This window comes from Hyperoodon ampullatus, assembly GCF_949752795.1.
Source record: "Hyperoodon ampullatus genome assembly, chromosome: 7".
In the NCBI taxonomy this organism is placed as follows: Eukaryota; Metazoa; Chordata; class Mammalia; order Artiodactyla; family Ziphiidae; genus Hyperoodon; species Hyperoodon ampullatus.
Genome location: NC_136920.1, coordinates 80002439 through 80028723, shown reverse-complemented (window position 1 = coordinate 80028723; position 26285 = coordinate 80002439). Strand labels below are relative to the sequence as shown.

General features: G+C 38.5%; 1 long non-coding RNA gene across 1 annotated transcript in view; it reads left to right on the top strand.

Moving 5' to 3' along the window:
* Positions 1-5048: 5048 nt before the first annotated feature.
* The window catches only part of LOC307056543, a 31108-nt gene continuing 9871 nt past the window's right edge, over positions 5049-26285 (top strand). The window contains exons 1-2 of the long non-coding RNA XR_013811026.1: positions 5049-5156; positions 11941-12148. This is a non-coding gene — a long non-coding RNA (uncharacterized lncRNA). The remainder of the gene's footprint in view (positions 5157-11940; positions 12149-26285) is intronic.

The window sequence follows — 26285 nt, the reverse complement described above, 5'->3', positions numbered from 1 at the left end:
ACAACATCTTTTACACATGGTCGATTTGCGTCATAAGTTCCTCCTCACTCCCACTTCTGAGTATATATCCAAAGGAAACATCATCATGATTTGAAGAGATATCTGTACTCCCATGTTCATTGTAGCATTATGCACAAGAGCCAAGGTATGGAAACAACCTAAGTGTCCATAGTAGATTAATGGATAAAGGAAATATGGTATAGATATACAATAGAATATTATTCAGCCTTAAAAAAGAAGAAAATCCTATCATTTAAGTCAACATGGATAAAACTGGAGGACACTATGCTAAGTGAAATAAGACAAAGACAAATAGTGCATGATGTCACTTATATGTGGACTCTAAAAAAATAATGAAATAAATCAACTCTTCCCTCCCTAGACATTTTCCTCAGCAGAATCTAGCAGCCTCTACTATGAGTCTTATCTTTTTTTTTTATTGTTGTACCAGATCACAACCCCAGGGAACCTATGTATTTACCGATGTATATCTACATTATAGTTTACCATTGTTATATTTCTTTGTAATTCATTCCTTCCACTTCTGGCATCAGAACCTCATTTTTACTTTGGAGAAGTCCTTGTGATTCAGGTAAGGCTGTGTGTCTCCTCCCTAGGCTGTGTGACTTGGGGCTGGCTAGACACAGTGTTTTACATATACTCTATATGTCTTAAGTACTTACTTCTCTGTTTTCCATCATTTTCCCTCCAAATTTTTGTGTAGTTATTTTTTAATTGACATTTGTATTCCTTTCTTTTGTTTGACTAAGGTACTGTTCAACCGATCTTCTGAGTGCTTAATTTCAGCTTTTTTAATTCTAGAAGTTTCTTTTTTTTTTTTTTTTTTTTTTTTTTTTTGCGGTACGTGGGCCTCTCACTGTTGTGGCCTCTCCCGTTGCGGAGCACAGGCTCCGGATGCACAGGCTCAGCAGCCATGGCTCACGGGCCCAGCCGCTCCACGGCATATGGGATCCTCCCAGACCGGGGCACGAACCCGTATCCCCTGCATCGGCAGGCGGACTCTCAACCACTGCGCCACCAGGGAGGCCCTAGAAGTTTCTTTTAGTTGCATTTCACAGATAATTTTTGCTTAAATTGTACATGTTGTCCTTTTCTTAATACATAAATCATAATTTTAAATAATAGTTTCATTGAGATATAATTTACTTTCCATATTATTTAAAGTGTACAATTTAATGCGTTATGCATCTACCACCACAATCAATTTTAGAACTTTCATCCACCCCCCAAAAGAAAAAGAATCTATTATAGGTCACTCACTCCCCCATTTCTCCAAACCCTAGGCAGCCACTAATATACTTTGTCTCTACAGATTTGTCTAGACTGGACATTGCATACAAATGGAATCATACAATTACTTAGCATGTTTTCAAGGTTCATCCATGTTGTAGCATGCATCAGTACTTGATGTCTTTTTATGGCTGAATAATATTCCATGGTGTGGATATTACTATGTTTCATTTATCCATTCACAGTAAATGGCCATTTGGGTTATTTCCACTTTGGGGCTCTTATGAATAATGCTGCTGTGGTTGGATTTACGTGCAAGTTTTGTATGCAGGTCTAGATTTGTTTTTTCAATTAACAGACTATTTCGGAGAAGTTTCTGGTTTACAGAAAAATTAAGCAGAAAGGACAGAGTTCTCATACCTCCTTACCTCTCTACCCAGTTTCCCCTATTATTAACATCTTACATTAGCGTAATACATTTGTTATAGTTAATGAACCCATATTGATACATTATTACTAACTAATGTCCATGGTTTACTTTAAACTTCATTCTTTGTTTTGTACATTATATGATTTTTTGACAAATGTGCAATAACCTGTATCCACCATTACAGAACCATACACAGGAGTTTCTTTGCCTTTAAAATTCCGGGCTTCACCCATCCTTTTCTCCCTCCCCACAACCTCTGGCAACCACTAATCTTTTGACTGTCTCCACACTTTGGCCTTTTCCTAAAGTTCATATAGCTGCAATCATATAATATGCATGTAGCCTTTGCAGATTGGCATTTTTTCAGTTAGCAATATGCATTTAAGCTTCTTCCATGTCTTTTCATGGCTTCATAGCCTTTTCTCTTTATTGCTCAATGCTATTCCTTTGTACCGATATACCATAGTTCGTTTATCCATTCCCCTATTGAAAAACATTTGGTTGATTTCAAGTTTTGGCAATTATGGAAGAAACTGTTATAAATATCCATGTGCAGGTTTTATGCGGACATAACTTTTCAGTTCCTATGGGTAAATACCAAAGAGCATGATTACTAGATCACTGTATGGTAAAAGTATGTTTAGTTTTGTAAGAAACTGCCAAGTATCCTGCTAGCAGCAAATGAGAATTTCAGTTGTTCTGCATTGTCAACAACTTTCGTATTTCAGTATTTGGATTTTAGCCATTTGAATAGGTGTGTAGTGGTATCTCATTATTGTTCTAATTTAAAATTCCCGAAAAGAAGAAAAGGGGGGGACCCTGGGAAGATGGCGGAAGAGTAAGACGCGGAGATCACCTTCCTCCCCACAGATACATCAGAAATTCATCTACACGTGGAACAACTCCTACAGAACACCTACTGAACGCTGACAGAAGACCTCAGACCCCCCAAAAGGCAAGAAACTCCCCACATACCTGGATAGGGCAAAAGAAAAAAGAATAAACAGAGACAAAATGATAGGGACGGGACCTGCACCAGTGGGAGGGAGCCGTGAAGGAGGAAAGGTTTCCACACACTACAAGCCCCTTCGCAGGCGGAGACTGCAGGTGGCGGAGGGGGAAAGCTTCGGAGAGCACAGCAACAGGGGTGTGGAGGGCAAAGCGGAGAGATTCCGGCACAGAGGATCGGTGCCCTCAGGCACACACCAGCCCGAGAGGCTTGTCTGCTCGGCCGCCGGGGGGGGGCGGGGCTGGGAGCTGAGGCTCGGGTATCGGCTTTCAGTCGGAGCGCAGGGAGAGGACTGGGGCTGGCGGCAGGAAGAGACCCTGAGGGGGTTAGTGCAACACGGCTAGCCCGGAGGGAGTCCGGAGAAAGGGTCTGGAGCTGCCGAAGAGGCAAGAGGCTTTTTCTTCCCTTTTGTTTCCTGGTGCGCGAGGAGAGGGCATTAAGAGGGATGCTTTGGGAAGCGCCGGAGACGGGCGCGAGCCGCGGCTAAAGGCGCGGACCCCGGAGACGGGCGTGGGACGCTGGGGCTGCTGCTGCTGCCGCCGCCGCCGCGGGGCCTGTGTGCGAGCGCGGGTCACTGTCCGCCCCGCCTTCCGGGGGGGGGCCCGTGCACCCCGCCACTGCCGGGGTCCCGGAACCCGGGGACGGCTTTCCCGGGAAAGCGCACGGAGCGCCTCGGTCTGGTGCAACGTCACGCCGGCCTCTGCCGCCGCAGGCCCGCCCCACTCTGCGCGCCCCTCCCTCCCCTCTGCCTGAGTGAGCCAGAGCCTCCACATCAGCGGTTCCTTTAAACCCGTCCTGTCTGAGCGAAGAACGGATGCCCTCCGGCGACCTACGCGCAGAGGCAGGGCCGGTCCAAGGCTGAGACCCGGGAGCTGTGAGAGCAGAGAAGAGACAGGGAAATCTCTCTGTGCAGCCTCGGAGGCAGCGGATTAAAGCTCCACGGTCCACTTGATGTGCCCTGCGTCTGTGGAGTGCATGAATAGACAGCGAATCATCCCAAATTGAGGAAGTGGACTTTGAGGACAAGATTTAAGACTTTCCCCCCTTTTCCTCTTTTTACAACGAATTATCCCAAATTAAGGAGGTGGACTTAGCAAGATTTCAGACTTCTCGCCCTTTTCCTCTTTTTACAACGAAGTAACCCAAATTGAGGAGGTGGACTTGGAGAGCAAGATTTTTGATTTTTCCCCCTGCTCTCTTTTTGTGAATGTGTATGTGTATTCTTCTGTGTAAGATTCTGTGTAAGATTCTCTCTGTATAGCTTTGCTTCCACCATATGTCCCAGGGTTCTATCGGTCTGTTTTTTTTTCAATAATTACTTTTAAATTTTAATAACGCTACTATATTTCATACTTTATTCTATTTTACTTTACCTGCTCTTTCTTTTTTTCTACCTTCCCTTCCTCCCTCCCTCCCTGCGCCCCTCCTTTCCTTCTTTCTCTCTTTCTTTCCTTCCTCCCTCCCTCCCTCACTCCTGTCTTTCTTTACTTCCTCCCTCCCTCCCACCCCTCTTCCTTTCACTTTCTTTTTCTTTCCTTCCTCCCTCCCTCCCTCCCTCCTGTCTTTCTTTCCTTCCTCCCTCCCTCCCACCCCTCTTCCTTTCACTTTTTCTTTCCTTCCTCCCTCCCTCCCTCCTGTCTTTCTTTCTTTCTTTCCTTCCTCCCTCCCTTCTTCCATTCACTCTTTCTTTTTCTTTCATTCCTCCTTCTCACCCTCCTTTCTTTCTTCCATCCTTCCTCCCTCCCTCCCTCCTTTCTTCCTTCCTTCCTTCCTTCCTTCCTTTCTTTCCTTCTTCCTTTCTTTCTCTCTCTCTTTCTTTCTTCTACTAATTCTTTCTTTCTACTTTTTCTCCCTTTTATTCTGAGCCGGGTAGATGAAAGGCTCTTGGTGCTGCAGCCAGGAGTCAGTGCTGTGCCTCTGAAGTGGGAGAGCCAACTTCAGGACACGGGTCCACAAGAGACCTCCCAGCTCCACATAATATCAAGCGGCGAAAATCTCCCAGAGATCTCCATCTCAACACCAGCACCCAGCTTCAGTCAACGACCAGCAAACTACAGTGCTGGTCACCCTATGCCAAGCAACTAGCAAGGCAGGAACACAACCCCACCCATTAGCAGAGAGGCTACCTAAAAACACCAGCCGGCAACGCTTCTTCTGTAAAAGCATTCCTAGAAAATAACCCTACAACCGGGAAGGGTAGCGATCGTTGAGCGCAGTTTCCAGGAGCCGGTGCCCGCAGCCGGGAGAGGCCCCTCTCCCCCCGCGGCTGGCGCGGAATGTGGCGATCCGGCCAGGGGCGGGGGATGACTTCCGGCGGCCGGAGCTCGGCGCCGGGAGGAGCTGCTGCAGCTGGCAGGTGGGGTGGGGGCCGGCCGAGCTGACCACACACAGACCCGGCGCGGCGGCACTGCGGCCCCGGGGCAGCCGGCGCCGGGGACATGCGCTGATTCCATCCCTCCGGAGAAGGTAAGCAGCCCGGCTATTATTAGCCTCGGCCACACTGCGCGGTGCTTTCTGCTTGGTTAGTAATGGGGTTTGTAATACAGAGGGAAGAAGGGGAATATCCCTGCCGCCTTCTGCAATGGGAAAAGGAGCAACAACTGAAATTGAAATGTTAATCAGCCAAGTGCTTGAGATTATTGGAGGAGCGGTGTTACTGGGCAAACAAAGAAGGCGGTCAGCCTCTGTAATCTTAAGATAATCAACCATTGCTGTGCTACACTCGCTTAGATATTGAAGAGGATTCCGAATGTAAAATAATTTGAGTTGCACTTTTACGTTGCTACCTTCAACCTTCGCTTGGTTAATTTGTGGTTTGCGAGCAGCAGGTTCTTGTCAGCAGCCTGGAGAAGTAATCGGAAATCTTCCTTCTCCTTTTGCGTTCCTCAGTCTCCTCCCTTTCCAGTTATCAGAATGGGTCTGCACATTTCAACGTCAAACACCCACTTCAATACTGAACCTTTAGAAAGAATCTCAAATTAGAGGAGAAATTTACCTCCTGGAGTTCAGCTTGGGTTGAGCAGCACTTGTCCCCACTTCTCCCTTCATTTACCATCTTCTCTTGTCAATAATTTCATTGATTCCCCCCCACCCCGGGGATGCTGTGCTCATTAACAAACCAGCTCTTGTCAGCTCCTGTCCACCACCTCTGTTCCGTGACTGATTTTTCAAGGACCCAGAAAGGGCATTGCCTTATACCACGTTTAGACTGTTATCTGTGTCCTTCCCCAAAATGCATGGCATGAAAAATCCTTTAAGCCCAGTACCAATATGGTTTCCGGTAACTCCCTTCATTGTAGTCACTGCAGCTACCAGATGGGTTTCAAGGACAGCAGAATCTATTGGGGTGTGAGAAAGAGGGCTCTACCTACATATTTTGCTCCATGTGCATAAGAATAGGTGGAAGTAGAAATGCAAATGTCAGTCTATCCCGTTTTTCTTGAAGCTTTTTTAGTCCAGCTAGGTTGTGAGACACCTAGCTGGGTAGGGTATGGGGCAAGTCCTCCTGCAAAAGCAAGCAGTGTGTTTGTCCTAGGATTCCCCCAATAACCTCAAAAGAGTTTCCAGAGAGACTTTTCCCACAGGCAGTCAGAAAGCCAGGGGAGGTGGCCAAGGTAAACCTCAGGTTATTTGGGCATCCTCAAGTTAGTCTCCCCTTTTAGGGGTTCTGACCTAGGATTTCCCCACAAACGCTTTGCTCCTGAGCTCAAGTGCCCATTCTTGTTGCTCACCTAGGGATGTACAATGGAATGATATTCTGTGAAATGGTGAAGATTGCTATGGTGGGGATTGCAAATGTGCCACTTCACCAACAGAGAACAGTTGTAATAAGCCAGACTGTGTGGTGTCTGTGTGCCAATATTCCATTTAAAAAGAGATTTGTTATCTTTGAATCTGAAATTAAAGAGACAGTTTGACTCAAAAGGCCATGGATTTTATTTTAACAAATTAAAATAGGAGATCAATAAAAAAGAGGGCCAGGGTTTATAGCTAGCCTTCTTACCTTTTTTTTTTTTTTTTTTGCGGTATGCGAGCCTCTCACTGATGTGGCCTCTCCCGTTGCGGAGCACAGGCTCCGGACGCGCAGGCTCAGCGGCCATGGCTCACGGGCCTAGCCGCTCCGCGGCATGTGGGATCTTCGCGGATTGGGGCACGAACCCGTGTCCCCTGCATCGGCAGGCGGACTCTCAACCACTGCGCCACCAGGGAAGCCCCTTACCTTGTTTTTTAAATATTGCTTTAGAACAAGATACTGGTTCTGAAAAATCATGTTACTTCTATTATATATCGTTATTGTTTTTCTGATTACAAATTCTCTATTTATAAATACACTTTGGAAAGACTTGAGTTGGTTTCTTTGTCTCTATCTTCAGTATATGAGGCAGAAGGAGTGGAGGCGGGTGGGCAAATCCCACTCCAAATGGCCCACTCAGAGAACTGTTCCCCGGACCATGCAAAGCTCTGGACCGAAATTGTTTTGGCTGGTTGTTATTATTATCTTTAAATTGGTTTGGGTTTGAAATATTAAATTTTCAATATTCTAAAATTTTGACTCAGGCACACCAAGTAGAAGAGAGAACAAAGAACAAGAATAGCAAAACTATTTTCCACCTTTCTTACCTAATAGTAAAATATTTAATTATATGAATAATTATTCTGAATAATAAGTGAAAAACATATTAAAATAATAATTCATTTTTAAGAAAGTAGCCCAAGGTTTATGAAATACAGGTTAGTGCAATTGATCTTAAGTACAGTAAAAATTTCTGTAATTTTAAAAGGTGTTTTTATGTTGAGTATTAGTACATGAAAATATGCTAATGATGGTTAGAAATTGAAATGTCTGTTACTTGGTTTCTGAAGAAACTGAATTCTTTGGCAAGAAATGGGTCAGGATTAGGGGACTGGAGCCACCAAAGCCGGCATCATACCTGCCAGTGATTTTATAGGTGAGATGAATGCATTAAGTTATGGATTAGGGTTGGAGAAGCCTTCTGGGGAAGAAAGAAAACAAGATAGAAAATAGAATTTGTTATTTTAGTGCAACTAAGATAATTAAATTTAAGTTATTTCTGAGTTTGGACTTCATTATATTTAAACAATTTCTGAGGAAAGTTTCTAAATTCAAAGCCCTAGGTAGAAATCGTTGTATGATTTCCTATCCGAAACTGATTTATGACTCTATTTCCTTTGTTAAAAACGTTTCCCAGAGAAAGGCAAAATTAATTGCCCGGTGTTAAGGAGGAGGAGTAATACCAAATAGAAGGATATACGCTATTAGTTGCTAAATGAACTGTGGGAACTTTTTTGTAGATTTGACAAGATAGAATTGAAATCAATCTGTTGCTTTCCAATCACGTAAAAAAAAAACATTTAGTCTGGTGGGTGGTCAGTGTTATCAGTAAGTTAAGACTTGAGTACCGATTTAGGATTCAAAGTTGCCTCTCCTTACAAAAGGCATTTTCTGGTGCTGCATTACTGCCATTAGCTACAATTGAAATAGACTTATCCTGAGATTTTGAAAAACAGAAAAAGAAATAGTAGGATTAATAAGGCTTTGCCTCCACTGAGAATGGGTAGAAAAAGTGCTATTTTGAAAGTTATCAATGGCCTCTTAATTGCCAGATTCCTGCGCTGTTTCAACCTGCTCTTTATGTCTTTATTTTTAAGTTCTCTTCTAAGTTCTTTTTTAAAAATTTTACTGCTTAGTGTTTTATTCACTAAAATAGCATTTTTAATTGAAGTAGAGTTGATGTGTAATATTATATAAGTTACAGGTGTAAAATATAGTGACTCACAATGTTTAAAGGTTATACTCCATTTATAGTTATTATAAAATATTGGCTATATTTTCTGTGCTATGCAATATATCCTTATAGCTCATTTTATAATAATAGTTTGTACGTCCTAATCTCCTATCCCTATATTGTTCTTTTTTTTAAATTAAATACTTGTGTTCAAAAGTATTATTAATAAGTAATATATAAAGAGATATCTCTTTATCTAGTTTCTCAGTAATCCCCTTAAATTACCTCATGACCAGCCTAGAACAAGTGCTGTTTATTTCTAGTTTGTGCCTCATGATATCACGACTATATGTCTTCATTTGTTCCTTTCACTCACCCTGCTACACGTTGAAACCTTGCTCACAGCATACACTGCCTCTTCCATGAACGCTTCCCCACACCCACCTTCCTTCTCATTTCAGATATGTTTCTCCCTTGTCTAAATTCCTATGGCACTTTCTATTTTGGTCTATCCTTTAGTTTGAACATGATTTGCTGTTGTAAAATAACTCTAGAGAGCAGAGTCTTTGACTAACAACTTTTTATTACCTGCAACTCATAATACAGTGCCTAGCTATGTATATGCAAAGTAGATGTTCAGCAATTTGATTTTAGTGAAGAAATTAGCTATTATTTTCCAGGGGTGTATATCCACCTACTCTGATATCCAAGTTAGGCTCTAAATAATGTGTGCAAGTACATTTTAGTTTAAAATCCCTATATAATAATATAGTGAAAGTACATTCAAACAGTTATATTCAACAAAAGTTATTGTGAGCTTACATGCCCTTAAGTGGATATTGGCTCATCCGTATCAAAAAGCATAGTAAGCATTACAAAAGAAAACTTCAAAGAAGACATTGTACCAGCTTTCAGTATGCTTTCATTCTACTGAAAACAAGTAAGCAGGGGAAGAGGTCTTGCATAAGTAAGTACTAGTCTTAAAGCGCTCTGCTAGGTACTTTCATCTATGGTGTATAATTTCATCCTTCTACTATGTGCTAATTTTACGCTGAGACTCAGAGATCTTACCTAAATGGCAGAGATTCTTTCCACATTCACATGCTGTTCTTTGAAGTGTTAACAAGTGAAGGAAAACTATAAAACATAATCAGAGTAGTTTAAAATTGTTTTGGGATCAGGCTTTCCAGTGCTTTTTAAACTTTTGGGTCTTAACATCCCCTTTAATAATTCAATAAAGGCTATGCATCCACTCCCCAAGTACATACACAACACACACACACAGAATTTTGCCTGTAATTGCAGGTGTTTGCGGACCTAATAAAGCCCTCCTTTGCAAATGCTTTAAGGACATCTACGCTGGGCTCAGTTTTTCTTTTTGCTTGTTCTATGCTTAATATTTATTTTTGTACCTATTAAAATTAAACAAATTGTTATCTGTTATAGTTGAGGTATAAACCTAAGCAGCTTCGTCCTTTATAACTTTTCTTTTTGCATTTTTGTATTCTGTCCTTCTCTCTCACACAAACACACACATTTATATAAATGAGATCAAATAATACTTTTCTGTGAAGAGAATGCTTAGAATTTATTCTTAACGATTTTTCTATATATCACACGTCAGTGTTAGCTATAGTCATCATGTTGTACATTATGTCCATAGTATGTATTTATCTTACAATTGGAAGCTTGTACCTTTGACCGTCTTCCTCCAATTTCCCCTCCCCGACCCTCTGTCTCCTGTAACCACAGGTCTGATCTATTTTTCTATGATTGTTTTCTTTTTTTTTAGGTTCCACACATAAGTGAGATCATATAGTGTTTGCCTTTCTTTCTCTGACTTATTTAACTTAGCATAAAGCCTTCAAGGTCCATTTCTGTTGTCTCAAATGGCAGCATTTCTTTGTTTTCTTACAGATGAATAATATTTCAGTGTGTGTGTGTGTGTGTGTGTATACCTATAATATGTATATACCTATAAATATATAAAACAGCCTCTTTATCCATTTGTCCATCAGTGGGCACTTAGATTGTTTCCATGTCTTGGCTATTATAAATAATGCTGCTATGAACATGTGGGTGCAGATATCTTTTTGAGTTAGTGTTTTCATTTTCTTTGAATATATTCCTAGAAGTGGAGTTGCTAGATATATGTAGTTCTAGTGTTAATTTTTGAGGCTCCTCCATACTGTTTTCCATACTGGCTTTACCAATTTACAATCCCACCAACAGCACAAGGGTTCCCTTTTCTCCACATCCTCACGAGCATTTGTTATCTCTTGACATTTTTGAGGATGACTGTTCTGACAGGTGTGAAGTAATATCTCAATGTGGTTTTAATGTGCATTTCCCTAATGACTAGTGGTACTGAGCATCTTTTCATGTACCTGTTGGCTTTTCGTGTGTCTTCTTTGGAGGAATGTCTATTCGGGTCCTTTGCTCATTTTTTTAATTGGGTAATTTTTTTTTTTTTTTTGCTATTGATTTGTATGAATTTTTAATTTATTTTGGATATTAACCATTATCAGATACATGGTTTACAAATATGTTTTTCCCATTCTATAGGTTGTCTTTTCAATCAGTTTGTTGATTTGTTTTTGTTTTTGTTTGCTATGCAGAAGCTTTTTAGTTTGATGTAGTTCCATTTGTTTATTTTTTATTTTGTCGTTTGTGTTTTCAGTGTCATATCCAAAAAGTCATTACCAAACCCATGTAATGAGCTTTATTCCTATGTTTTCTTCTGGCAGTTGCATAGTTTCAGGTCTTACATTTGAGTCTTTAATCCAATTCAAGTTAGTTTTGTGAGTGGTATAAGATATTGGTCCAATTTCATTCTTTTACATGTGAATATCCAATTATCCCAGGGTTCCCTTGTATGTAACTTCTCTCTTTTCTCTTGCTGGTCTTAAAATTCTTTCTTTGTTTTTGACTTTTGGTGATTTAATTGCAATGTGTCTCAGAGTAGCCCTATTTGAGTTCAACCTGTTTGGGCTTGTTTGGGCTTCATGGATATGGATGTCCATTTCTCATCCTAGGTTTGGGAAGGTTTCATCCATTATTGCTTTAAATATACTTTTTTTCCCTTTCTCTCTCTCTTTTCTTTTTCTGGAATTCCCATAACATGAACATTGTTTACTTTATTGTGTCCCATAATTTCCATAGGCTTTCTTCACTCTTTTTATTCTTTTCCTTTTTGTTCCTTTCACTGGGTAATTTCTAAAGTTCTATCCTCTAGTTTGCTGATTCTTTCTTCTGCATGGTCGAATCTACCTTTGAAACTTTCTATTGAATTCTTCAGTTCAGTTATTGTATTTTTAAAATCTAGTGCTCCTGTTTTTTTGATGTTGCTATTTCCTTGTCAAACTTCTTGTCTTGTTCATGCATTGTTTTCCTAATTTCACTTAGCTGTCTGTGCTTTCTTGTAGTTCACTAAACTTCCTTAGGAGGATTATTCTGAATTCTTTGACAGTTCATAGATATTCTTTTTTTTTTTTTTTTTGCAGTGTGTGGGCCTCTCACTGTTGTGGCCTCTCCCGTTGCGGAGCACGGGCTCCGGACGTGCAGGCTCAGCGGCCATGGCTCATGGGCCCAGCCCGCTCTGCGGCATGTGGGATCCTCCCGGACCGGGGTACAAACCCAGGTCCCCTGCATCGGCAGGCGGACTCTCAACCACTGTGCCACCAGGGAAGCCCAGATCTTCATTTTTTTAAGGTCAGTTATTGGAGTTTTATTAGTTTCCTTTGGTGGTGTCATATTTGCCTAATTTTTGTGATCCTTGATTCCTTACATTGGTATCTGCATATGTGAATAATTGGGCTCTTCCTCCAGACTTTACTGGGTATTATATTCAGTAGTAGTAGTACATGAGGCTATGAATTAGTTTCCTGGCAGAGAATCAGAGCTTGTATAGGACCTGGCTCTGGACAGGACCCAGAGCCTGTATAGTTCATTGTTTGGGAACCCAAATCAGGCCAGAGTGTGCACTTAATTCTCTGGTCAGGTGAGGGCACTGGTTTTGCCCTGCAGATGGTGGAGGCCACAGGCTGTGCTGTCTGTTCAAGTGCCACTGTATCTAGGGCTGTTTAATGGGCTGTACAGCTTCCCATGTTCTCTGGTTAGGTTCCCCAGTTGGACATGCTGAAGGCTGTATTCAGTGATGAGTAGGGCTATGAATTAGATTTCCTGCCTGGGTGCAGCAGGAGAAGCAGCTGTAAAGCCAGTAAAGCTCTTTGTTGTCTTAACTCAAGCTGATCCACACTCCACGTTCTGTGGCTGAACAAGGCCACTGGCTTGGCTTTGCAGACTATCAGCTCTGCCTACCCTTCTCTAGGCTTGAGCACTGCTGGGCCGCACAGTTTCTAGGAGTTGTCACCAATCCTTCTAGTCAGATGGGCCAGGAAGACACTCTCCACAGCAGATGGGATGGGGCTAGTCCCAGTTCCTTTGCCTGGGTGGGATGAGGAGGGGCCACTCCAGGCTACTCTTAATTTCTCAAACAGGTTCCCCAGTTGGGAGGAGCTGGGAGCTCCTCTCAGCCTTGGATATGAATTAATCTCCGTGCCTGTGCATGGTACCGGATCCCTCCACACCTGATACTGGCTCTGCTTTGTACCAGAGCCAGTGATGAGCTCTGGCTGCCTGCCTCTTGGCTGGAGCACAACTGGGCCAAATAGCTTCCAGGATTTATTGCCAGCCCTTTTGGTCAGATGGCCAGAAGACACTGTCCACAGTGGGTGGGCTGTGACTCTGCTCTTTGCCTGGCTGTGGGCAAACCAGGTTCAAGGGCCAGATGCGTATCAGGTGGATCTGTACCCTGAGTTCCCTGGTTGTAGTGCCCCGCCAACCTGGCTCTGTAGATAAGCAAAGATGCCCGTTGTGATCCCTACTTGGGCACTGCAGGTATGAATTCCATCTGTCACAATCCATGTGCTGGCTGTTGCATGCCCCTTCCCCCTTCATCACAGTCCAACTTTTAGTGGTCAAACCCTGCAGATTCCCCTGCAATCCCAGTGGAGCAGATTAGAGCAGTGGCTCCCACAAAGCAACCCCAATGCTAGTGGTGGTGCTTGCTGTCCCCCAGTTCTCTTCTCCTACTGGAGGAACCAGAGGTTCAGGGGAGACCTCACCCATGGTGCTCCACTGGCCTGGGGGAGGGGCAGTGTGGTCAACGTGTAGCTCCTTCTCTCACCCTTCTAATGCAGTCTGTCTTGGTCTCTGTGGTGCACGGGGGTGCTTCAGCCTCACCTCCATGTTCTAAGATTCTCTCAACTAGTGTCCTGTTTCCAAATAATTGTTAGTTGTTCCTCCTGTGGGGGAACGCGGAGCCAGGAGTGACCTTGGTGATGTCACCCTACTCTGGGCTTACTTTGACAATATGTGTGTCCTTTATAGCCCAGACATTTCTGGTACTTGAAATGAGGTTCTCCTTTTATTGTTCTCCCTGCTTTAGGACCTAAAATGGGAGCTCTTCCTTAGCACTGGCACAAAGGCTGCTGAGATGACTAGGAAGCAAGTGCCAAGGAGGATAGTGAATCAAAGAACCTTGATTCATGGAAAAGGAATCCCAGAAGGAGTTCTAAACGTTACACACTCCAAAGGATTTATTCAGGGTTTTCCAATCAAAATCATTTTTACAAAAAAGAAACAGTTCTCAGACTTAGAGTAGTATACTGCCGAGTATGTGGAAGAACATTGCCAGCAGTTGAGTGGTGTGGTCTGCTTTGAAATATATTCAGTTTTCTTAGGATGGACATATGTCTACTTCAAAGTTACTATTTCTTTCTAGTAATGCTGTCTACAGTAATATATTTGCTTTTGCCAAGTTAAGAAAACAATGACATCCCTCCCAGGTTCTAAAACAATTACCAGCATAAAAATACATTAAAATTTTTCACTGATACTTAAGGAAACCAGTACTAGCTAGCATTCCTACTGATGCTAGTATTCAAAGAGAGGTGTGACAAAACCATTAATCTGGAAAACACCGGGTTGGAAAGATGGAGAGAAAGAACTCAAGAGGACTACTTAAGCTGTTGCTTTCTTTACGTGTCCCCAAATATAATAACCATATAAGCTCCTAAAATAAGTGCAATTTTATGCAAACTTCATAGTATGCCTAGTAGGAGGTAAATTTTTACTTTACTTTATAGTATATTTTTATTTTGGTAAAATGTCCCATAATGTAAAATTTACCATTTTAACCATTTTTAAGTGTATCATTTATTGGTATTAAGTACATTCACAATGTTGAGCAACCATTACCATTATCCATTTTAAGACCTTTCTTATTATCCCAAACAGAAACTGTACTCACTAAACAATAACCCCTTATTTCTCCCCTCCCCTTAGCCTCTGGTTAACTCTATTCTATTTTCTGGGTTTATAATTTGCCTATTCTAACTACCTCATATAAGTGGAATCATACAATAGTTGTCCTTTTGTGTCTGGCTTCTTTCACTTAATATAATGTTTTCAAAGTTTATCCATGTTATAGCACGTAGCAGCATTTCATTCCTTTATAAAGCCATACAATGTATAGTGATTTTTAGTTGCAAAACACTTTTAGTACATTGTGTTTCTATTATATTAATGATATCTAGCATATATCACTACCATATTACCTTTAGTAGATGCCCAGTAATGTGTACTATGAGTGAGCCATAATTTCATTCAGTCAAAACCCATTGATAAACATTTATTAAGTTCCAGACAGTTTTATGATTTCAAGAAATGTGGTAATGGACATAGAGGTTCATGTCTTTATGTACTGGAGCCTTTACTTTTGATGGAAGAATTCTTGGAGTGGCATGGAATGGTATTTTTGGGTCAGAGATTATGCAGAAACATTTATCATTTGAATACATACATTGACTATAAAAACCATCAACTTCTTCAACAGATAATATTCCTGTATTTTATGTAACCATTTATGACTATCTTAAAAATGAATGCAAGTAATATAAGGGAATCCACTTAATGTGATTTGAGCAAGGAAACATTCTCACTTTTTTCATTTCTAGTTCATGGAAGAAAATTCCTATACACAAGTATTGAAATATTTCAAGTCTCTGGATCACACATTTCATCATTTCAGAAATATTACAGAGTACATCACGGATGTCAGTCAAGTCTTGTAACAACAGTGTAGAAAACTAGTAACATTTATAGCTCGTTTGTTTTTAAGCTTCTGCAATGGATCAATTCTATCCAGCCTAATCTGTAATTTTAATTAGATTAATTTTTAAAATAAAAAGATTAATTTTTAATTTAAAAGTATTTTTAGTTCATATTTATGTACCTACATTATGGTAAATCTTTTATTTTGTTGTATTTTTTCTTAGTTTCTCTTTAGAGTATCTTTTAAATTTTATTTTTAAACAGAATAATTAAAGCCCAAAGATGAGAATGTCTCATTTAAGCTAAACTAAAGAATGTTGGAATAGCTGAAGTATGAACACAATTGGCACAACTTTTCACTACCCTCCTTAGAAGAAGACTGTTTTGATTTGCATGGTCCAAGAAAGGAGAAACAGATAACTTGCTGGGGATTGCATCCTGCTTTACTTAAATTAGACGTTAACAGGCTAAAAGGGCAAGGATGAAGCAACATGTTTATAACATATTTTTGAAAAGCTACTTAAAGGTGAAGGGTGGCAAGAACACAGACAGACACACCCTAGACATTTCACTACAATATTTTAAGGTATGCCTTTTCTTTGGTTGATAGGGATGGAGGGACCTATTAATAAACATTTCTCCTATTTACTTTTGTCTTTATTGCTGTCTCATCAAACCCTCATTAAAAAACAGACATAAAACAAATAAGCATTCTGACTTTTGCCGAATAAGCACCAACAAGCTCACATCTTAAACAATGGACTGCAATGGCGATGAGACTGAGGATCCTTGGTCACTGCAACAGTAGCAGCAACACAACCTGCTTTGTTCCTTCTGTTGTATACTGCAGAATCTGAGTAAATAGAGAGAAGTCAGTGATACCTTTAGTGCCATTTCTTACACTCCTCTCCATGACCTTTCACACTCAGGTTCTCTGGTCATCTCAATGTAGTGAAAAACCACCAGGATGCTAATACCCTCTATCCATTCACACAACTTAATGCTTCTGACACTTGCAGAAATAATGTGGAATCTGAATTGGTGGTACCCAATAGAGTCACTAAGAATAATCCGTCAGACTCACCAAATCCAAATTCAGATTTAAAGGCCATCAAATTTTAAAGATAACGAAGATTTTAAGATTTCAATATTTGTTATATATGGTCATATGTAAAAATTTAGAAAAGTAAAATTACATGTATAGGTTTTTAATTATAAGCTATATTCACTGGAGAATTAATGCATTTTTAAAAGAATTCATTCTGAAAAGATTACATTAGCACTTTTTTTAAACCACTACCCTCAAAAATAAATTGTGACAAATCATTGTTCATCCAAGTTTATCTATCTCTCATCTCAAGGAAGTGAGTTGTTCTTGGGGAAATTGCTTTCATCTAATTTGTGCTTTTCTGCAGTGGATCAAGCTGAAATGAAATGGGGCTGACATTCTTAACTATTATTACGTGCCCACATTTACCAGAATTACCTAATGATCAGTACCGAAGAGTTTTATAATAAATAAATATGTATGTATTGAGAGTCTCCACTGATAAAAGTTAGTTGAGACATGGCTGGTGATCCCGTAGAAGAGATATCTAGCTTATATTTCTTACATCATCTCCATAGTAGAAAGCAATCCAGGATTGCAAAGCAAGGCATGAGACAGTAGCATTTGGTGTATTCTATAAATGTTTAGATTTCTAGGGAGCTTATTGGTATTACATATTATGGTAAGCACTCAAATGTAAACTGTTACCTTAAAGTAGTAAAATATCAAGAACGTAAAAATTTCTGCAACTTAAATGGTCAGTTTGGTATTTGGCTTTATTATAGGCATTTTCAAGATATTTATTAAACAACGAAATGAACCAATACCATTTAGTTTTGAAAACTGCCTTCCTAATACAAAAGAATTGGTATTCTACACAAGTTCCTTGTGACTATTTTTGTAGGTGTGGTGGGAATGAATTATGGATGGCACTACCCTTTCTCCTGTTTCTTGTCTGAGGTATTGGTAAGGTGCAAATTAGAGGTGATGGACCCTAAAGTTTGAGCAGTTCAAGACACTCAACCAGTAAGTCAGAAAGAGAAAGACAAATCCCGTATGCTAACACATATATATGGAATCTAAGAAAAAAAAAAGTCATGAAGAACTTAGGGGTAAGACGGGAATAAAGACACAGACCTACTAGAGAATGGCCTTGAGGATATGGAGAGGGAGAAGGGTAAGCTGTGACAAAGTGAGAGTGGCATGGACATATATACCAAACGTAAAATAGATAGCTAGTGGGAAGCAGCCGCTTAGCACAGGGAGATCAGCTCAGTGCTTTGTGACCACCTAGAGGGGTGGGATAGGGAGGGTGGGAGGGAGGGAGATGCAAGAGGGAAGAGATATGGGAACATATGTATAACTGATTCATTTTGTTATAAAGCAGAAACTAACACCCTATTGTAGAGCAATTGTATTCCAACAAAGATGAAAAAAAAAAACCAGTGAGTAGAATTCAAATAAGTACTAGTATGACATTACTCTTCTTTTTTCACCCACAATGGATTTGAACTTTTAGAAAGTTGAAAATGCAAGATACAGATTTTATTTTTTTTAAGTAATTTATTTATTTATTTATTTCTGGTGGTGTTGGTTCTTCGTTGCTGTGCATGGGCTTTGTCTAGTTGCGGGGAGCGGGGGCTACTCTTCATTGCGGCGCGGGCTTCACATTGCGGTGGCTTCTCTTGTTGCAGAGCACGGGCTCTAGGGCACACCGGCTTCAGTAGTTGTGACGCACGGTCTCAGTAGTTGTGGCTTGCGGGCTCTAGAGCACAGGGTCAGTAGTTGTGGCGCATGGGCTTAGTTGCTTTGCGGCATGTGGGATCTTCCCAGACCAGGGTTCGAACCCATGTCTCCTGCATTGGCAGGTAGATTCTTAACCACTGCGCCACCAGGGAAGCCCAAGATACAGATTTTAATAAGAAAATATTAGTCAACAGTTCTCTTATCTCTGTGTCTTTTTCTATCTCATTGATTGTGAAGAATACACTCATAGAGAAAGCAAAATCTACATCAGTTGAAAATTTTTTCCACCTGCATGCATGTTATTGTGGACGTGTAACATCTTCACAGGGTTTGTGAAATCACTATTTCACCACAAAAATTAAATATGACCCTAAAATGATCTGACACTAATTAGTCCATTGAATAAGGGGAGGAGGATTGGCATCTTGGTCATTGTTTAGAAGAAAAAAAAATCATTAACCTGTTAGGCAAAATACTTGTCTTTAAAATATCCCTTAATAAATATAATAGAAAATGAAATAAAATGGCAGTACAGTGTTATGAAAGGAAAGCAATTGGGTTGATCTCAAAGTGAGTATAAAAATCAATGTTTTTTGTTTAGTTTGTTAATAATTTTATTCTTAGAGCTCTCAGGCAGCTAGCTTTTGGTCATTTTTAAGATCAATCCAAAAGTCTAAACATTATTTTTAAGGTATGCAGATCACTAGGCCCTCCTCCCCTCCTTTCTCTCTTTCTTTTAATCTTTTAGTTTATTTTGGGGAGTTTTGGCTACCATTTATGTTCTAATCATGTTTTTCAGGAAGTGAATTTGAACTTTGAACCTCACCTAGTTTGAATCCTACCTCTATTGTTTTCTATCTTTATGACTTAGGGTAAGTTACTTAACCACTGTGAATTGTTTCTGGATATTTAAAACAGGAAAATCACAGGGTTGTTGCGAAGATTAAAGAAGATAACATAAAAGGGAACTTATTGCAGTGTTTGAGACATAGTAAGGGTTAGTAAACATTTCCAGTTTTTATCTTTCTAATTCTCGTGAGCAGTTTACAATGAGATCTCATTACCACAGATTTTCCCTAAAATTATGAACCTTTTCCTACCCCTCTCCATTTTAAAGCAAACCTTGAAATGACTGAACCTCATAGGAAGATGTCTCAATGCAGGTAATCCCAGTAGCACGAGAGGTTGAAGCTACCACGATGCAAAGTTGTCAGGCTCTGATCTGGCAGTAGCTGTGGGAATTAGTCTTAGCTTCTATTTTTAACTCTGCCAGGAGTTGATTGGATGACCTGGGAAAACTCACGTGGCATCTTATTTTCTTTCTGAATTTCTGTCTGCATCTTATTTTCTTTCTGAATTGTACCATTTGTCTAATCACTCTTTTCACTGACTCATTATCAGAAATGATATCAAGGTTGTTGAATAAGGGTGTTGATTTCAGAAGTAATGTTATAGAAAATGGGAATTGTTCCCTTTCTTAAAAGCAATAGTTGACAATTTTATTTTATTTTTTTCTGATACAGTATTGAAGTTCCTGGGAGAGGGCAACTTTAATTTATAAAGAGTTGTTAACATTCACTTCCTCTAACAAAAGCCTTTAAAGGTAATACTACTAATTATCTGCCTTGTACCCCAGTCTTTTTTTCTTAATATGTAACTGTTGAAGTTTTTTAATGTTAATCAATATCATTAAGTTGTCCAAAAAGGAAAATTAATCTGTTACTCCATTGTACATCATATAGAAAGGAATCTTCTTGGTATATGATATCTTTCTATTTGACTGAATCTCAATGAATTTAGAGAGTACATGTAAGAATTTTAATATTCAGAGTCTTGTCTTATTCATAAATGTGCACTACTGAGTAGATTCAATCACTAGCAACAACTTTAAACTGAAATCAAAAATAGGGCCTCAGGGCTTCCCTGGTGGTGCAGTGGTTGAGAGTCCGCCTGCCAATGCAGGGGACGCGGGTTCGTGCCCCGGTCCGGGAGGATCCCACATGCCGCGGCGCGGCTGGGCCCATGAGCCATGGCCGCTGGGCCTGTGCGTCCGGAGCCTGTGCTCCGCAACGGGAGAGGCCACAACAGTGAGAGGCCCGTGTACCGCAAAAAAAAAAAAAAAAAAAAAAAAAAAAAAAAAATAGGGCCTCAATTAACGTGAAAACTTTAGTACCAGAAACACCTGCCTATAAAAACTGCACTGTTAGTACACAGATGAGCTTTAGTATGATAACAATTTTGTTGGGCTTGAAAAGCACATAATTTTACATTTTTTTCTTATTTAACTTTTTATCATTATGTGGACCATTTAGGTCTAAGGAAACAAGTACAAAAACTGCCTAAAGCCTTCCATTTAATATGTAAGCCATAGTTGTCCACAAGAGAGAATTTTGTGGTGATCAACAACTCTAGCCAAATCGGCAATAATTTATTTCAGTTGGTAGAGTCTAATCATGTGTACCTAAGTATGTTCTTGTAAGTAAAAAGTGTAAAACATTTTTAGTAGTAAGTTTGTCCTGAATTTCCAAGTCAATATTTTTAATCCCTGTTTGAATACTGAATTCATTAGCTATTCACCAAAGGCTTGAGGCATAGATTTTGGGCATAGTCTGCTTCTAAGAAGAGATGTAGCAAACAGTCTAAATTCCTGTTTGAAATATACATGTGCATACACGTGTACACATATATCATACAAAAATTTATAGACAGACATTCCCCGAATTACAATGGTTCGACTTAGCGATTTTTCAACTTTACCATGGTGTGAAAGTGATACTCGTTTAGTAGAAACTATAGTTTGAATTTTTTCATTTTTTCAAAGTCTACTTTGAATTTCGAGTAGAAACTATACTTTTCCCAGACTACTGATATGCAGCATGATGTTCTCTTGTGATGCTGGGCAGCAGCAGCAAGCCACTCCTCCCACTCAGCGACTCGATCACAACTGACACACTTACAACCGTTCTGGTTTTCACCTTCAGTACAGTATTCAATAAAACAAATGAGATATTCAACAGATTATTATAAAATAGGCTTTGTGTTAGATGATTTTGCCCAACTTTAGGCTAATGTGAGTGTTCTGAGCACATTTAAGGTGGACTAGGCTAAACTATGACGGTTGGTAGATTGGGTGTACTATAAGCATTTACAATTTATGATCTTTTCAATTGATGATGGGTTTATCAGGATGCAATGCCATAGTAAGTTCAGGAAGATGTGTGTTTTATGTGTATTATATATATTAATTATATTATCCAATTATGTGTATAAATATATATATGCATATATATGCATGTATATATGTCTGCTTTCATGAACATTTGCCTTCTATTTCAAATATTTGATTATATTTTTTATTTTTTTATTTGGTTATATTTAAAATAAAGAGACAAGTTCTCGGAGAAGCATTTGAAGAATCTTTGTTTCCAGAGTCAAGTTTTGCAAAGAAAACTTAGTTTTTCACTAGCTGTTTATTTTTCAATAGTTAAAAAAATTTTTTTTAATTTCAAAGTGATTCTTTAATATATGAATACGAATATGTATTTACTTCAGGTGCTATATATGTTATTTATACATATGTGTATTTATATATATTTAAATGTTTTTAAACCTGATCTTACTGGGTTATGACTACTATCCAATTATGTGAGAATAGTGATATTGTTGCCTTTCAGCTTGGAACATGCTTCTGTTTCATTTGATTATATTTTATCCATTAAGTGCTCTGGCCTTCCATTAGCTCTTTTGCTTTGAGGAATACATTTTATAGTGCATTAGAAATATTCTTCTATTTTTCATGCCATAATTTTCCAGTGTCTCACAAAATCGTAATTTGGAATGTTCTGACTTGAATAGTGTTTCAGAATAGAGACTTGTCCCTTTTGGAATCATCAGATCTGTTGGTTAGGTACAGTATTTCTTATTTTTTCTGTTGGGGAAAGGGAGGAAAGAAACTGCACTATGGAATGTTCCAGTTTTGTTTTTTTTTTCTTACGCTTATACCAAAAAAATGCACTCTTCTAGTAAAACTAGAAACATGAGAGTGGCAGTTACATAGTTCCAAATTAGGACAACCTAATATACTGTAATTTTTTCAAGTAAGAGAATAACCCAGGTAGTATACTATTAACTAGATTTTTAAAAATAGCCATTTGTTGATTAATAATTCTCTTCTTTTTCCATTCTTAGTTTCATAACATTTTTACACAAAGGTTTATATTAACAAATGCCATCAGTTGTATTGTTGGTTTCCTCCTGCTTTCTGATTAGTTCTATAATTTAAAAATGCTTAAAGTCCAGACTTCTCAACTAGAAAACATAAGCACAGTAAAAGCAGTGTTTTTAAAATTAATTCTGGAATATATTTCTCTTGATGGTAAAGACATATAAGATTACAGATGTGTATGTTTGGATGCTTTATAAATAAAAGTAATATGATTAATAATAATAATCATGTATTAATTTATACTACCAGAAATTCCCTCTAAATACTTTCTAGGACACAAACATTTATGACATTTCTATATTGTTCTCATTTTATTATTTTAATGAAATATTATACAGGTAGTATTTCATAAAAACATTGCATCAATTGTAATACAAGTTTAGGAATTTTAATTTGGTATGTAAATATACTAACTTCTGTTGAAATTGCTATAGCTTAGGGTCAAAATTAATTTGAAGGTTACTACTGTTATTATTCTGGTTTTTATTAGCTGCTGTCTCAAATTAATTATAAAGACAAAAATATCCCTGGCTTAGAGTTTCTGCACTATTAATGACATATCTAGATGTCTCTTGGGTATCAATAAATGATATATTTTAGAGCATAACTTATGAAATGACTTGCCGGTTGGCAGACCACCTTTGACGATAAAATATATTTGATAGTCTACCTTTGCAAATTCATTGTACCACAAAAATGTGATCTTGGTAATTGACATATGACTATTAAGCTTCAATCATTCTCCATAATATTCCTATTACCAATTATTAACAGAATAAAGGGGAGATAACAATTCTATAGTATTTATTCCGATTTTTATTTAAAGTCAAGTATAATCTATATTTCTATAGTGCTTTTTTAATCTAACACCTCACTTAAGTAGAAGGAAGTGTTCTAGAGGTTTGTTATTAGCTTTTAAATGAAGTAATCTTTAACTATCTTTTATTTAAAAATACTAAAAAAAAGTTTCATGGTCTTTAATTAAATATAAATATTGGAATTGTCTATGAAACTTTTGAAATGGTCAATCACATAAAAACATAGGGATATCCTTTAAAGCAGGGGTCCCCAACCCCCTGGCTGTGTTAGGAACTGGGCCGCACAGCAGGAGGTGGGCGGCGGGCGAGCGAGCGAAGTTTCATCTGCTGCTCCCCATGGCTCGCTATCGCTCCCATTACAGCCTGAACCAACTATCCTCCCCCGCCCACCCTGTTGGTGGAAAAATTGTCTTCCGGGAAACCGGTCCCTTGTTCCAAAACAGTTGGGGATCACTGCTTTAAAGCATATGAATTTCTAATATATTTATTTAGGTTATATATGCTGAACTTTTTTTTACATAATAGCTCATAGGTAATCTTCACTATTAAGTATTTTATGATGCTTAGAATAGGAAACAAATTAAAATTGTTTTTTGTAAAATGTCAAGTGAGGAGAGAAGAATGTTAAATAATAAATACAGCATATTCACAACTTGGTTTTGAATATCACACACATAGAGCAAAAAGACCCAAAGAAAATTTAAAAATTATTTATCAATGGTTAACTCAAGAAATAAGAGAGTCAGGGTGACCTTTACTTCCTCCCGTTCTCATTCTGTATTTCCAAATTCATTGCAATATGTATGTATTACTTTTAGAACTGTTTAAGAAGAAATGTGCCAGTTTGGATAATTTTTTTTTAACATCTAAACATTGCCAAATATTGTTAAAATGTTCAGTTTTTATGTAGCTTTCTGGAAGATCTAGCTGGCCATAAAAAACTGAATATATTAGTGGAGGGGGAGTTTTCCCTCATCTTGAAATAATAATGATAAATAATATTTTTAAAGCATTAAATAATTTTCAAAGCACTTTTATGTACATTTTCTCCTCAGACCATCCTAACTCTCTAGAGTTGGTAGAAAAAGGATTATACTCATTTTGCCCAGGGTGGGGGTTGGAGGGTGGGAATTGAAATTCATGAAGTTTAGCAAATTGCCCATTTAAGCCGTACACAGTTATTAAGTGGCAGGGCCAGAATTCTAACCTGTTTCATGCCATGGCCAATCTAGTGCTTTCCTCTATGCTGTAGGAACTGGACATATTTAAGACGTAAGCACAAAAACGGAAATAGGTCTGAATCTTGCTCTAGTTGCAAATTTGCCTATAGACCTCACTGGAACCTGAACCAGGAAAATCTATATGAATTTCTTTCTTCAACCCAAAGAAATGGCCATGTTAAATAATTCCTAGGTTTAATTTAAAAAAATCTTTACTGTCTGTTTTTTCACCATATTCCAGTTTGTGTATCTTGTGTCTATCAACTTCTCCAAAGAACCATGCTTCCTACCTAAAGGATTGCATTGCTTAATAAAGAAACATTGACAATTCTGCTGCTAACCTGAATTAAATAATATACCAATCATTTATGAGATCCACCTTAGTATTTTTACACTCCTGAAATATCATCTCTATAACCTGCTTTTTAAAATAGTCTGACACCTACCGAGTACTCTTTCACTTCCTACAAGAAATCAAGAAAAAGAAAGCATTTGTGTTTTTAATTTTAGTGAAGGGTTCTTGATTTAAGAATTAGTCATTTAGTGTCATTTGAATTTCAAGTGTGCCTCAAGTACTTGAGGTTCTTTCTATATGACTTCTCCAGAGTTTCTACATATATATCATCATTAATTTCATCTTTCACTTGGGATTAGCACAAGAAAAGTTTTATTTACTACTATTTCTTAGTTTTCTTCATTTCGAATATTCAGTGCCTTGTCAAAAGTAATATTATAGTCTTATACTGTTCATTGATAACAGATAATAACAAGAAATTGTGATTCTGGTTTTCAGTTAAAAAAACAAAACGAGAAACTAAAGAAATAATTACTATAACAATGTTTTTCTCCATTTAGCTAATCAGATGTTCACATCAGTGAGTGTTAGATTTTGAGACTATGAATCCCAATACTAAATGTTTTATATATTCAGAGAAGTGAAAAATAATAATTATTATGCTTCCTCTGTGCTAAATACTATTTTAAAACCAGTTGGAATCCCCCCTCACAACAATCCTAAGAGGTAGGTACTGTTTGCACCTATTTTACAGCCAGACAAACTGAGGCACAGAACGATTAAATTAGTAAGGCACAGATACAGTATTTAAAATCAAGTCTGTTTTTGTGAGAGTCCACATTCCCAAGCCCTGTAATGAAAGCGTGTGATCCCTACTATTTGCTATATACCCATTTCCTTGCTTTGTGGAAAGAAAGGGAGTGAGGGAAGAGGAGGGAAAGGGAGGGAGGGAAAGAGGAAAAGCAGGCGGAATGGAGGGAGGCAGGAGAATTGTCAAAATTCTGCCAGCTTGTTGATACTGTGTGTTATTTCTTATAATAAGGTTGAAATTAAGGACTTGTAGAGATTTACATAGAATAAATAATTTTAAATTTCCTTAAGGGATGTCTCTGGTAATATTATCAGATGGTGACAGCAAGTGAATTTCTGTTTAATTCTATTCATAATTAAAATGCTATAGCAGGCTCGTATTTGGAACAAACAGTTCTGGTAATTCTCATAGTAATAATTCTACATTTTCTTAAATTTGTTATCATTTTTTTCACCCTCAACACTTTCAGCTTATTTAATTTTAGTACCTACTCTTTTTCAAAAGTCCATACATTATAGTTAGGCTTAAATGATAGGAAAATTGAAGAAAGTTTAGAGCTTGTAACAGAA